Source organism: Phaenicophaeus curvirostris, unplaced genomic scaffold (assembly GCF_032191515.1).
Source record: "Phaenicophaeus curvirostris isolate KB17595 unplaced genomic scaffold, BPBGC_Pcur_1.0 scaffold_68, whole genome shotgun sequence".
In the NCBI taxonomy this organism is placed as follows: Eukaryota; Metazoa; Chordata; class Aves; order Cuculiformes; family Cuculidae; genus Phaenicophaeus; species Phaenicophaeus curvirostris.
The window spans coordinates 83048-92033 of NW_027206690.1; the positions used below are offsets into that span (position 1 = coordinate 83048).

Genomic DNA, 8986 nt, shown 5'->3' on the forward strand with positions numbered 1-8986 from the left:
GGGGTTTGATGTCACCGGGATGGGTTTTGGTGTCTAGAAGAGTGTGGAAGGGTGAATATATGATCTAATAGCAGTGAACAACCCAGGGCTCAACATTCAGGATTAAACCTGGCGTTCCCCTTTAAGCCTTCCTCGGTATGCTGACCGGGAGAGGTGCATAACAAAAGCCTGGGACTCAGCGCCGGAAAGTCCCTGAACCGGTCGGACCGGCCCGGCCCGGTACCTTTCGCGCGCTCAAACCTTGTGAACCAATCCTGTAACTTTTAAGGCGTGGACAGTTTGAATGAACCAATTGTAAGTTGTTTCTTGGCGCATGCTCTGCTGGAAAGGTATATAAGGAGTGTTGTGTTTACGAATAAATGAGAACGACCATACTCATATTGAGATTCATCGTTACTCGGGGTCCGGCTCCCACGCCCATATCTGGTAGCAGAGGATGGTTCAGGTTCCTCTTTTTTAATTTCTCCGTGACTACTCTAAGTAGCGAGAGGAGGCGGGTTGGGAGAACAAACCGGCTGAGGGTAGCATTATCTGGGTCCAACGGGGCAGGATAAATGCTGGAGTGTGAGGTCGCGACTCACCCCTTAGGCGCAGCTATGCAAACAGATGCTGCGGCCACTCTGCTGGCGGGAATCCTCTCTAAGAGAGGGCATGATATACCCGTAAAGCAGGTAGTAGTTTTAATACAGTTAGGTCAAAGATTGGGTCATTTTGAAGACCTGCAGATGATATTTTCGGTCACGGACTGGCAAAACTACGGGGATACGTTGCGGGACAAAACTATTTCGGGATCCGAAAAGGAACGAAAAGCGGTTAAGGCCGTCCGTGCAGATTGGCGTCTCGTTTTAGAGACATTAAAGGAGATGAACGCGGAAAGGGAGGTAGCTCGTGCAGCAATTCGGATGCTGGGACCTGCATCTAACGTTGAAAGGGTTCCAGCCAAACCAGGTCCGATTTCGCGGTTATTCGGACTGCCTGCGGTAAAAGGCATGATAGGAACTGTGTGTAAAACCGTTAGTGACTTGAAAAGGGAGGATGAAGTAGATGAGGAGTGGAACGGGATCACCGCGCAACAGCCGATCGAACCGGAAGTTGATTCTTTGAGCGGTTCCGGCTCGACTGAGGAGGACGCGGAAGTGCGTCGGGAGGGAGGAACGGCTTTCTGCGGTCGCCGCCCTCGCTCTGGCGCCCCTCCTTCACTGCGGCCCTCTACTCCTCCCATCGAGGAACTGATTCCTTCAGCGCCACCCACATCTGGTAGCAGGGTCATTAAGGATACTATAATGCAGGGACACTTGATGACTCCAAATAACAGTGAAGGGCTTATGCACTTAGCCTTTCCTGTAATTCAAGAAAACGGATAAGGAAAGAGGGAGATAACAGCATCTCTCATGACCTCACATTCAATTAGAATTTTCCAACTGTATTAATATGTTGTAATATATTTTGTTTTCACATGTCCTTTTCCATAAATGTTGCAATCGGTGCCTTAAAGATCATCTTAAATTTGGTATATTCTGAAAAATGATTTGTTTTCATGTCCCAAAGGGATAGGCTCCAGAAGAATCTGGGAGTGGTCTCTCTTTTTTAGAAATTATTTTTGTTTAATTCTCTAGTTTAAAAGAGAAAACCAACCCTTTAGCGACATGGCGTTAAAAATCTTAATAGACATGTTAGCAGCAAGAGGGCTTGTTATTGCACCTGACAAGGTACAAAGATCAAGCCCCTGGAAATATTTGGGTTGGCATATCACCGATGCTCAAATTCGGCCTCAAAAGATAGAGCTCAAAACTTGTTTAAAAACAGTGAAAGATGTACAGACATTGCTAGGTGACATTCAGTGGGTACGTAACTGTGTGGGGATTTCAAACACTGAAATTGCCCCGCTGACTGCGTTATTACGCAATGCGGATCCAGCTCACGAGATCGAACTTACTGCAGAACACCATAGCCTGCTGCAAAAAATTGTTTGCAAATAGCAAACTTCTTGGTCATCTCGGCGAATCGTAGATATACCTATTTCATTTATAGTGTGTAATGGTTTAGAATCACCGTATGCCGTCATTTGTCAGTGGCAAAACAAAAAGGGGGAGACAGTCTCTACCTTACTGGATAGTGATGCCACTGACAAAGATGGGTTTGATGAATTTATCATCTTGGAATGGGTATTTCTAAGAGTGCAGCCAAAAACAAGTATCCAAACTCGACCTGATGCTGTAGCAGAATTGGTACGAAAGGGTAGATCTCGAATCATTGAGCTCACTGGACAAGAGCCTGCAGATATTAGCATCCCAGTTAATGCTGTAGACCTGGAGTGGTGGTTACGAAATGTAACGCCAATTCAGGAAGCCCTATTAGGATTTGTAGGGAAGATACATTCACAGCATCCACAAGGGAAAAGGTTTCAAATATTGTGCCGAAATCAGTGGTTGGAAAAAACAAAGGTCAGCACACAGCCACTGACAGACGGTCTTACTGTTTATACTGATGCCGGAAAACGATTGCATCGTGCTGTCTGTGTATGGCATGATGGCAACGCATGGCATAAACACGTTATAGAGGGACAACCTCAAGATTCTCTTCAGACTTTGGAGTTAACTGCCGTAGCTTGGGCCTTGTTAAATTGGTTGAATGTTCCTCTCAATGTTGTCACAGATTCGCTATATGTAGCAGGAGTAGTGCCCAGGTTAGAAGATGCTCTTATAAGAGAAACAAACAATCCCAGACTAGGGACATTATTTATGCAGTTGCAATCAACACTTCAACAACGTATTGAGCCTTGTTGTATTATTCATGTTCGTAGTCACCAACTTGACGTGGGGCTGGGAGAAGGAAATCAAATAGCTGATAGCTTGGTTAGTCCAGCTCAACATATGCCGCCCATGGATAAGTTTTGTCAAGCAAGGCAGAGCCATGAACACTTTCACCAGAATGCCAAAGGTTTAAAACGACAGTATGATTTAACAGAAAATGAAGCCCGCAGTATTGTACAGGCTTGCCCAAAATGTGGGAATCACGGCCCGGGAATAGGGGTAGGAGTTAACCCTAAGGGTTTAAAATCTTTAGAACTTTGGCAAACAGATGTTACACATATTGCAGAATTTGGAAGGTTGAAATATGTTCATGTAACAATTGATACCTTCTCAAAATTTGTCTGGGCGACTGCATTACCTGGGGAAAAGGCACAACATGTTTGTAAACATTTGTTATCTTGTTTTGCGGTTATGGGGGTGCCTGAGACTATAAAAACAGATAATGGACCTGCTTATGGTAGCCAAAAAACGAGGATCTTCTTGTCTAAATGGGGAGTTCGACACCTTACAGGGATTCCGCATTCCCCTACTGGACAAGCTTTAGTAGAGCGAACGCATCTAGTTTTGAAAGATTATTTGCGAAAGCAAAAAGGGGAAAACATGGATGCGCAAATGAGGTTAAGTAAAGCATTGTTTACGTTGAATTATTTGTGTTTAATGGGTAACAGAGAAGAGCCATCAGTGGTGATACACCATCAGAGCATAAAGTTAAGTGAAAAAACAACTATTCCTCGCTTTCAAGTGCTATATAGGGATCCGATAACTGGGGTATGGAAAGGACCTGTTACTGTTATATTCAATGGTTGAGGGTATATGTGTGTTTCCACAGAGGGTGGTCCAAAATGGGTACCAGCTAGAAGCATTCGACCCTATCGAGAGTCATCTATGGCACACGACCAGTTGCCAGCGCAAGAAGACAACGCGAGTGAATAAGCGATGAGATGAGAAGTTTGTTACCCTGATGTTTTGTGTACTTGTTATAGTTGGATTAATGTTGTTGATAATGGTTATTTAAGGGACAGCACTTTTAGCTGTGTAATGTTATATGTAAGAAAAATAATGTTGCACGTAATGTTGAAGCCTGGCTTGTTCAAAAACAAAAAGGGGGATTTGTGGAAGGGTGAATATATGATCTAATAGCAGTGAACAACCCAGGGCTCAACATTCAGGATTAAACCTGGCGTTCCCCTTTAAGCCTTCCTCGGTATGCTGACCGGGAGAGGTGCATAACAAAAGCCTGGGACTCAGCGCCGGAAAGTCCCTGAACCGGTCGGACCGGCCCGGCCCGGTACCTTTCGCGCGCTCAAACCTTGTGAACCAATCCTGTAACTTTTAAGGCGTGGACAGTTTGAATGAACCAATTGTAAGTTGTTTCTTGGCGCATGCTCTGCTGGAAAGGTATATAAGGAGTGTTGTGTTTACGAATAAATGAGAACGACCATACTCATATTGAGATTCATCGTTACTCGGGGTCCGGCTCCCACACCCATAGAAGAGGGTTTTGGTGTCACCATGATGGGTTTTGGTGTCACCGGGATGGGTTTTGGCGACACCAGGCTGGGTTTCGGTGTCACCGGGCCGGGTTTGGGTGTTGCTGGGATGGGTTTTGTTGTCTAGAAGAGGGTTGTGGTGTCACCAGGATGGATTTTGGTGTCGAGAGGAGGGATTGGGTGTCACCGGGCTGAGTTTCGGTGCCACCGGGCTGGGTTTTGGTGCCACCATGATGGGTTCTGGTGTCACCGGGCCGGGTTCGGGTGCCCGCAGACCCTGGTGCAGCGCGGGGACGCCATGCGCTGCCCCGGCTGTGCCGTGGTGGTGCAGAAGCGGGACGGGTGCGACTGGCTGCGCTGCCGCCTCTGCCAAACCGAGATCTGCTGGGTCACCAAAGGGCCCCGGTGGGGACCCGCGGTGAGAGACACGGGGCACTGGGGGGCACTGGGAGGGACTGGGAGGGACTGGGAGGGGATAATGGGGGCACTGGGAGGGACTGGGGGCACTGGGAGGGACTGGGAGGGGGCTGGGAGGGACTGGGGGCACTGGGAGGGACTGGGAGAGACTGGGAGGGACTGGGGGCACTGGGACACCCCATGGGCCCCACCCCGACGTTGACCCCAACCTTGACCTCAACCTCAACCTTGGCCCCAACCTCAACCTTGACCCCAACCTCAACCTTGACCCCAGCCCAACCAGAACCTCAACCTTGACCCTGATCTTGACCCCCGTGTCCCCCCCCAGGGCCCGGGTGACACGAGCGGCGGCTGCCGCTGCAACGTGTCGGGCCAGCGCTGCCACCCCCAGTGCCACAACTGCCACTGACCCCCCGGAGAGGCCACCACGGCCACCGGAGAGCCCGGAGACACCACTGGGAGAGCTGGAGATGCCACCATGGGCACCCAGAAGCTGTTGGTGTCTGTAGAGCAGCTGTTGGTGGCCCCAGAGAACCTATTGGTGGCCCTAGAGGAGCTGGAGAAGCTGCTGGTGGCCCCAGAGGAGCTGTTGGTGGCCCCAGAGAAGCTGCTGGTGGCCCCAGAGAACCTGTTGGTGGCCCCATAGGAGGTGGAGAAGCTGCTGGTAGCACCGAGAACCTGTTGGTGGCCCCAGAGGAGCTGCTGGTGGCCCCAGAGGAGCTGCTGGTGTCCCCGGAGACGCTGTTGGTGGCCCCAGAGGAGCTGCTGGTGTCCCCGGAGACGCTGTTGGTGGCCCCAGAGGAGCTGCTGGTGTCCCCGGAGACGCTGTTGGTGGCCCCAGAGGAGCTGCTGGTGTCCCCGGAGACGCTGTTGGTGGCCCCAGAGGAGCTGCTGGTGTCCCCGGAGACGCTGTTGGTGGCCCCAGAGGAGCTGCTGGTGTCCCCGGAGATGCTGTTGGTGGCCCCAGAGGAGCTGCTGGTGTCCCTGGAGACGCTGCTGGTGTCCCCGGAGACGCAGTTGGTGGCCCCAGAGGAGCTGCTGGTGTCCCCGGAGACGCTGTTGGTGGCCCCAGAGGAGCTGCTGGTGACACTGGAGGAGCTGCTGGTGGCCCCAGAGGAGCTGTTGGTGGCCCCGGAGACACTGCTGGTGGCCCCTGAGGAGCTGCTGGTGTCCCCGGAGACGCTGTTGGTGGCCCCAGAGGAGCTGCTGGTGGCCCCGGAGATGCTGTTGGTGGCCCCAGAGGAGCTGCTGGTGTCCCCGGAGACGCTGTTGGTGGCCCCAGAGGAGCTGCTGGTGTCCCCGGAGACGCTGTTGGTGGCCCCGGAGACGCTGTTGGTGGCCCCAGAGGAGCTGCTGGTGACACTGGAGGAGCTGCTGGTGGCCCCAGAGGAGCTGTTGGTGGCCCCGGAGACACTGCTGGTGGCCCCTGAGGAGCTGCTGGTGGCCCCAGAGGAGCTACTGGTGACACTGGAGGAGCAGCTGGTGGCCCCGGAGAAGCTGCTGGTGGCCCCAGAGAAGCTGCTGGTGGCTCCAGAGGAGCTGCTGGTGGCCCCGAAGAAGCTGCTGGTGGCCCCAGAGAAGGTGCTGGTGGCCCCAGAGGAGCAGATGGTGGCCCTGGAGAAGCTGCTGGTGGCCCCAGAGAAGCTGCTGGTGGCCCTGGAGAAGCTGCTGGTGGCCCCGGAGAAGCTGCTGGTGGCCCCAGAGACGCTGATGGTGGCACCAAAGACGCTGATGGTGGCCCTGGAGAAGCTACTGGTGATACTGGAGGAGCTGCTGGTGGCCCCGGAGAAGCTGCTGGTGACCCCAGAGGAGCTACTGGCGACACTGGAGGAGCTGCTGGTGGCCCCGGAGGAGCTGCTGGTGACACTGGAGGAGCAGCTGGTGGCCCCGGAGAAGCTGCTGGAGGCCCCGGAGGAGCAGCTGGTGGCCCTGGAGAAGCTACTGGTGACACTGGAGGAGCTGCTGGTGGCCCCGGAGGAGCTGCTGGTGACATTGGAGGAGCTGCTGGTGGCCCCGTGACGGGGTCGGTGGCTCCGGAGGCGACCAATAAACCCACCGTGTGCAGCACAGAGAGCGCCCCACGCACCCCGATCCAGGGATCCCGCCCCACGGATCCCACCCCACGCACCCCGATCCAGGGATCCCGCCCCACGCACCCCGATCCAGGGATCCCGCCCCACGGATCCCACTCCACGCACCCTGATCCAGGGATCCCACCCCACGCACCCCAATCCAGGGATCCCGCCCCACAGATCCCGCCCCATGGATCCCACCCCACGAATCCCACCCCACGGATCCCACCGCACGGACCCCAATCCAGGGATCCCACCCCGCGGATCCCACCCCACAGCTCAGACCCCAGGGAATAGATCCCACCCCATGGCTCAGACCCCATGGCTCCAATCCCATGGAATGGATCCCACCCCACGGATCCCACCCCGCGGCTCAGACCCCAGGGAATGGATCCCACCCCATAGATCCCACCCCATGGATCCCACCCCATGGCTCAGACCCCACCCCATGGATCCCACCCCACAGCTCCAATCCCACCCCATGGATCCCACCCCACAGCTCCAATCCCACCCCATGGATCCACCCCCCAGATCCCACCCCACGGCTCAGACCCCATGGAATGGATCCCACCCCATGGATCCCACCCCATGGCTCAGACCCCACGGAATGGATCTCACCCCATGGATCCTACCCCACGGAATGGATCTCACCCCATGGATCCCACCCCCCGGCTCAGACCCCAAGGGTCCCTCCAGCTCCTCAACCTCCTCCCTGGAACGAATCCTTTATTTCCACCCCGCGATGGAGCTCGGGGCTCCCTCTATGGGACCTGGTTGGGGGGGGGGATCCCCCACATTTCCCACCCCCCTTTTTTTTTATTATTTAATTTCTACTTGGGGGGCCGATAAATCATCTTCCGGCTCTTCATCACCGACCACTTGTGCCGCTTCAGGTAATAGGAGAGGGGGGCCAGGAGAGCCCCGAGAAGCAGCATCTGGGGGGGTAGGAAGGAAAAAAAGGGGGTTCAGGAGGGGCCCCAGGTGGGGGGGGGGAAGGGGATGGGTCGGAGCCCCCCGAAAAACCTTTAATCCCATTCGCTTGCGGTGATCGTGCTCGGGCTCGGCCGCCCAGCGCAGGAAGGTGCAGATGTCCTTGGCGATCTGAGACATGGAGACATCCACTGGGATGGGGTTTGGTGACACCAGGATGGGGTTTGGTGTCACTGGAAGGGTTTTGGTGACACAGGGATGGGTTTTGGTGTCTAGAAGAGGGTTTTGCTGCCACCGGGATGGGTTTTGGTGTCTAGAAGAGGGTTTTGGTGACACTGGGATGGGTTTTGGTGACACTGGGATGGGTTTTGGTGACACCAGGATGGGTTTTGGTGACTGCGGGCTGAGTTTTGGTGTCTAGAAGAGGGTTTTGGTCTCACCATGAGGGATTTTGGTGCCACCTGGCTGGGTTTCAGTGCCACCGGGCTGGGTTTTGGTGTCTAGAAAAGGGTTTTGGTGACACTGGGATGGGTCTTGGTGACACTGGGATGGGTCTTGGTGACACTGGGATGGGTTTTGGTGTCACCAGGATGGGTTTAGGTGACACCAGGATGGGGTTTGGTGTCGAGATGACGGATTTGGTGCCACTGGGCTGGGTTTTGGTGTCGCCGGGACGGGTTTAGGTGTCACATGGATGGGTTTTTGGTGTCACCGGGATGGGTTTTGTTTTCAAGAGGAGGGATCTGGTGTCACCGGGATGGGATTTGGTGTCACTGGGATGGATTTTGGTGACACCAGGATGGGTTTTGGTGTCACCATGATGGGTTTTGTTGTTTACGGGAGGGATCTGGTGCCACTGGGATGGGTTTTGATGTCACCGGGATGGGTTTTGGTGTCTAGAAGAGGGGTTTGATGTCACCGGGATGGGTTTTGGTGACACCGGGATGGATTTTGGAGTCACCGGGCTGGGTTTTGGTAACACCAGGATGGGTTTTGGTGTCACCGGGCCGTGTTTGGGTGTCACTGGGATGGGTTTGGGTGTCTAGAAGAGGGTTTTGGTGTCACCATGATGGGTTTTGGTGTCGAGAGGAGGGGTTTGATGTCACCGGGATGGGTTTTGGTGTCTAGAAGAGTGTGGAAGGGTGAATATATGATCTAATAGCAGTGAACAACCCAGGGCTCAACATTCAGGATTAAACCTGGCGTTCCCCTTTAAGCCTTCCTCGGTATGCTGACCGGGAGAGGTGCATAACAAAAGCCTGGG

General features: G+C 54.2%; 1 long non-coding RNA gene across 1 annotated transcript; it reads right to left on the reverse strand.

Moving 5' to 3' along the window:
- Positions 1 to 7501: 7501 nt before the first annotated feature.
- On the reverse strand, positions 7502 to 8320 carry LOC138734174 (uncharacterized). The gene is made up of 2 exons (XR_011339536.1): positions 7816 to 8320; positions 7502 to 7727 (listed from the first exon to the last, which is right to left on the reverse strand). It is a non-coding gene; the product is annotated as an uncharacterized lncRNA (long non-coding RNA).
- Between the last annotated feature and the right edge of the window lie 666 nt (positions 8321 to 8986).